General features: G+C 40.1%; 1 non-coding gene across 1 annotated transcript; it reads right to left on the bottom strand.

Moving 5' to 3' along the window:
* Window positions 1–1,385: 1,385 nt before the first annotated feature.
* LOC115031170 lies at window positions 1,386–1,448 on the bottom strand. The gene has a single exon (XR_003836791.1). It is a non-coding gene; the product is annotated as a U7 small nuclear RNA (small nuclear RNA).
* Window positions 1,449–5,962: the final 4,514 nt, after the last annotated feature.

The following is a 5,962-nucleotide window of genomic DNA, read 5'->3' as shown; positions in this document are numbered from 1 at the left end:
CTACAAAGTGAGTTCCAGGACAGTCAGGGCTATACAGAGAAACCTGTCTTGAAAAAAACAAAAACAAAAACAAAAAAACAAAAAAGGAAGGAAAGAAGGAAAGGTGAACTAAAGCAGCTAAATCAACACATCACCATATCTACCACACCCTTAGCAATGTGTTCAAAAGCCTGTCTTGTATCTATACTCTAGAAAGAATGGATTGGCTTAAACTATGAAGTCTGGGTCTCCTACTTTTCCTCATTGGAGTAGACTGGATTTCATCAGGAGAACCTGATGGGCCTTAGTCAGTTGGTTTGGCTCAGTTTGCATCAGATCCATCAAACTAAGAAATGTATACATTAAATTCTTATAGATACTGTCAAGACTCTCTGAAAGGCCTATTACAAGTGTTTGGGGAATGCAAAAAAGGGGGTTAGTGGTTAAGAGCATTGGCTGTTCTTCCAGAGCTCCTCAGTTTAATTCCCAGCACCTACATAGTGGCTCTTAACCATCTATAATGGTACCTGATTGTCCCTTACCATCTAAGATGGTATGGATATGATTGCCCCTTCTGGTGTGCATGAAAATAGAGCACTCAGATACATAAAATATATAAATAAATCTGAAAGACAAAAAACAAAAACAAAATAAAACCAAAAGTGTTTGAGAATGCCTTTCTTATAGCCACTCTCTTAGGTCACTTTCTTAAAAAGATTTTTGCAGAGACATTCTTTTACTTTTAGTTATGTATATATGTGTGTCCCTGTAGGGGTATGTGTATGTGAGTGCAGATGCCTGTAGAGGCCAGGAGCCTCAGATCATTGGGAGTTGCAGATAGTTGTGAGCTGTCTAACATGGGTGCTAGGAATCAAACTCAGGTCCTGTGGAAGAGCAGGAAGCAGTCTTAACAGCGAAATATTTTCTCCAGCCACCTGCCAAGGATCAGCCCTGACTTGGAGAGGGGTTCTGGGAGAATGTGTGTCTGGGAGCAGTGAAAAGACAGACTTAAAGGTAAATTGTGGGGCACAAGCTGACAACCTGTGTTCTGCTCAAGATGGCTCCCTAAACAGCTCTCTGTAGATAGTTCTTGGCTCTGTAGTCTGCCAGAGACAGTTCTCTGTTTGAGACAGCTCTCTCTTACTGGAAATAAATGCTCTCTGGATAGCTCATGGATTTTCTGATTAAAGTCAGAAAAACTGCTAGGGAAAAAAAAATCTTGTATTTTCCGACCAAGTCAAAAATCCTGTTAGAAAAAGTCTAAAAGTAATTCTTGAGTTTTCCTATCAAAATCAGATAAAATTTTAGAAAAAAATTTGAGAGCTATGTTAGCTCTCAAAGCAGTGTTCCCTGGACAGCTGTTAGAAAACATTCTAAAAGATCTGTGTTAGCTCTCTAAGTAATTCTTGGGATTTCTAAGTAAGGTCAGAAACCCTGTAAGAAAAATTCTAAAAGAGCTATGAAAAATTCTAAAAGAGTTGTGTTCACTCTCCATGGATTTTATGACCAAAATCAGAAATCCTGTAATTTTTTTTTTTTTTTTCTAAAAGAGCTGAGTTTGTTCTCTATAGATCTTCAGTTAGCTCAACTCTTGCTAGGGAAAAACAAAACAAAACAAAACAAAACAAACAAAACAAAACAAAAACCTCTAAAAGAATTTATTGTGCCATTGTTCTCTGCTAGCCCATCTCAAGCAGACCAAAAGCCCAGACTTTTATTTTGCATATCAATTCATTTACTCTAGGTTTCTTCTTGACCATCCCACAAATCAGCATTCCATGACCCCACTCCCTTGATTTTTAGAAAAAGACAGCAAGCATTTTTTTTAACATTGCAAAAGAATTCAGAGATCTTCCTGCCTTTGTTAAGCACAGACAATAAGCTAGCTGAGTGGGACCCTGCCCTAAAATTACATTCCTACTATACCTGGGCCTGGACCTAAACTCCCTCTCTCCTAGGCTGATCTTGAACTCAGGAATCTGCCTGCTTTTGTAAGTACAAACAAAAACTTAGCTGGATGGGATTTTGCCCTTTGATTACTGCTCCCTAAATCTTTCTATCTCCTTCTTTAGGATCTTTCTATCAAGCTGGGTCATAGTGTAACTGGTTCCTTTAGATCTATGAAGCTCCCTATGCAATTCATATTGCATCCTTATATTTTGCATAGTTGAGAAATTATATATCTTTGAACTCATGTTTTCAGAGTTCTTTCCCACAGCCTTAAGGGCTGTCTTGCAGGTCTCACCATTTACCATTTTTGCTAAGGACATTAAACACATCTTTCCTTCCCGGACTTATGCTGTCTATGATTATCATGGAGTCATTGACCTTGGAGAGGACATTCCCCTAAAGGAGGAACAGAGTAAAATTATTTATTTATTTATCTATCTATCTATCTATCTATCTATCTATCTATCTATCTATCTATAAATTTATGCAAACAAGCTTCATAGCCACAACAACCATCACGGAGGCCCACACCCTGCTGGCTCTATTTCAGGGATGGGAAGCATATCATGCCATCCCTGTGATGGTCAATTTGGACTCAGCAGCCAACCCTACCCCACCTCTTTCATTTTTATCTTTTGCATGTCTTTGTCCATTCTGAAACCATAAGAGGTAAAATAGTGAAAATAACTATAATATATTGAGCAATGTACTGTGTAGCATTTTACAAACACCACTTCACTTAACCTCGATAATTCTATCAGCTAACTATGAGCCAGTCCAGGCAGAGAGGGTGGATCACTCAACTGAGAAAGACAAAATGAATGTGTGAACTAAGATCACTTATTCTGTCCTTAAGAACTAAGGCCGCAGATACAGACTTCATGAAAAGGGTTGTTTTTGAGTTTTGTGTGTGATTTTTAAAAATTGTTTTTATGTGTATATGTGTGCATTTGTGCACATATGTGCAAATCACCTTGAAGCACAGAGAAGGAATTTGGATCCCCTGGAGCTAGAGTTATAGGAGGTGGTACACAGCCTCCTGTGGGTGCTAGAAACTGAAATCAGGTCCTCTGCAAGAGCAGCAATTGCTCTTAACTGCTCAGCCATTTCTTTATTCTCTGGCTCCATATTGTTTTAAGAATGCCATATGGAGGAGGGCATGATGGTAGAGAGTTTTAATCCTTGTAATTAGAAAGCCAAGGAAAGTAAATCCCCATCTCTCTCTCTCTCTCTCTCTCTCTCTCTCTCTCTCTCTCTCTCTCTCTCTCTCTCTCTTTCTGTGTGTGTGTGTGTCTGTGTGTGTGTGTGTGTGTGTGTCTGTGTGTGTGTGTGTCTGTGTGTGTGTGTGTCTGTGTGTCTGTGTCTGGGCGAACCAAGCAAGTGTTCAAAGACAGTCAGATCTCCATGGTCTATGTGGTTAGACCCTATCTAAAGTGACAAATAAAATTTAAAAAATAAAATAAAGTATATGAGGGTCAAATAAAGTATATGAGGGTCATCAGGTAAAAGTTGTCATTACACAAGTCTGTGACCTGTGTTTGATCCCAGGAATGCATGGTAGAAGGAGAGAACTGATTCCTACAACCTTGGGAAAGGTTGTCCTCTGACTTCAACAAGCACACATTCTGGAACACAGGAAGAAAACCAGTCATCTTCCAGTTTTCTCATAGCTAGTCTAGGGTTCTGGTAGGCAGATGCCCGAGTTAATGTTTGCCCTCGTGATTCACAAGAAGATGTGTGTGTGTGTGTGTGTGTACCAAACATTGTGCATCTTAATTAAAACTAGTCAAAAATGAGCTTGCAGAGGGAGAAGCAGTCTGTGTGTTTTGGCTGGGGAAGGCAGTCAGCAAATCGGGGAAGGTGGTCTAGGCTGCTGTCGTTTCTCAAAATGCCAAAAAAGCTTAACATATGACAGCTCACAGGTCACCAGGGCAGCTCTAGAGACAATGAATTCAGAGACCTGGGATGTCCCCTCTGTTTCCTCCCTTCCTCTTCTATGGCCATGCTCCCATCTGCCTCCACCTCTTCCCTTTCCACTGTGGCTGGGAGACTTCGGCAGCAGCTGGATTCTTTTGTGGGCCGGAGATCCATTTGGTTATCAGCCAGGTGTGCAGCCACATGGGGTCAGAGGTGGATTTCCTAGGAAGATGCTGAACTTGCAACTTCATGGGTCTTTCCAAACCCTGGGAGGGTCTTCGCATTGCGCATGAACATTTAATGCTATTTTAACTACCCGCTCTTTCCTCTCTGACTTCCCTTTGTGTTAATAGGCCTGGAGCAGCCCTAGGTACTTTTGCAGGGTTCACCTAGAGGAGTATTAACTAGAAAAATGTCATTTAGCTTGGGCTAAGTAGGCTTTAGTCACATGTTTTGTGTCATTTCCAAGGTGTGTTTTGTCAGTTCATCCCAGAATGGGAACATAGCCAAGAATCTTTTTATTACCCCCCAAACTCCCTCTGCTGCTTCCATCTGACTAGAGAGGAAGCTGAAGGACCTAGAGTTGTATCACAATAAGAGTCAGTCCTGAGAGGATGAAATTTCAGAGTGAAAGTCCTCAGAAATCCTAATAACCACATGCCAGGTAACTAGGGACTGTGCATGAGAAACTACTATTGTGGGAATGTGCTTGCTTTGGAATTCCTTGTGTCATTTGTTTAAATTTGTTCCCAATTCATCATCCATAGAGGTAACTGATCAATTATGTATACACTCTTGTTTGATTTATTTTCCTTCCTCTTATCATTTTTTCCCTCTCTCTTTTCCAGTGGTGTTTTTGGGGGTGGGTGGGGGATGGGCATTCAAATACACTTTTCATACACAGAAATGTAGGGGCTGGAGAGATGGCTTGGGATAAAAACAAGTACTGTTTTTGCAGAAGGGTTCAATTCCCAGGATCCACATCAGGCAGTTCATAACCACCTATGACTCCAATTCCAGGGGATACAACACCCTCTGGCCTACATGGACACCAGCCTACAGATTTAACTCAAGCAGACACACATGAACATATATACATATAAATCAACAAATGTCCTGTGGCACTTGGTCCAGATGCACCAATAAAAAAGAAACAAGGTTGGAAGTATGCAGGGTCAGAGGCTAGCCCGTTCATAGCATCGGCAGTCATCAGGGCCATAGAATCATAAGCGGGGCATTTAAATAGAAGGCCTTTCCTGTTGAGAATTTACCCAGTGAAGCAATCCAACAAGAGCAATTATGCAAAAACTGGCTATGTCTTTTCTTTTTTCTTTCTTTCTTGCTTTCTTTCTTTCTTTCTTTCTTTCTTTCTTTCTTTCTTTCTATCTCTCTCTCTTTCTCTCTTTCTTTCTCTCTCTTCTTTCTTTCTTTCTTTCTTCTTTCTTTTGTGTGTGAGTGTATATGTCAAAGTGCTCATGTGGAAGTCAAAGGATAGCTTGCAGAAATTGGTCTTCTCTTTCAAATGTATGTGTCCCTGGGATTGATATCAGGTTGGCACACTTGGCAGCAAGTGCCTTAACTAGGATGAACCGCCTTTCCAGCCCTATATACTTCCTTTTAACAGAATCACAAAAAGTAGATTTTATCAGAATTTCTACAGAAAAAAAGTATAAATTTACAGTAGTTCTACAAAGCATCTACCTATATATGATGTCAAACACTGAATTATCCAATGACTAAGAATAAAAAAGAAATTTTAGGGTTAGTGAGGTGGCTCAGGAGGTAAAGGCATTTGCTGCCAAGAATAGATAACTTGTGTTCAAACTCCAGGACTCTCATGGCAGTCAGAGAAAACCAACTCCCAAATGTTGTCCTCTGACCTCTCCATACATGGGTAGTGCCAGGTACAACTGTCTCTACACACGATAGATAGATAGGTAGATAGATAGATAGATAGATAGATAGATAGATAGATAGATAGATAGATAGGAGATGAACACATAAATAATACAAAGACAGACAGATAGATGAGTAAGTGTTTTAAAGAAATGATAATTACCCAAATTAGGGGAAAGTCAACTTGTCTTTCTAGTCTCTGAGCAATATTATAATTATT

The sequence above is a fragment of the Mus caroli genome, chromosome 5, assembly GCF_900094665.2.
Source record: "Mus caroli chromosome 5, CAROLI_EIJ_v1.1, whole genome shotgun sequence".
Lineage (NCBI taxonomy): Eukaryota > Metazoa > Chordata > Mammalia > Rodentia > Muridae > Mus > Mus caroli.
Note: the sequence above shows the minus strand (reverse complement) of the source record. Positions and strands in the feature narration are given on the sequence as shown.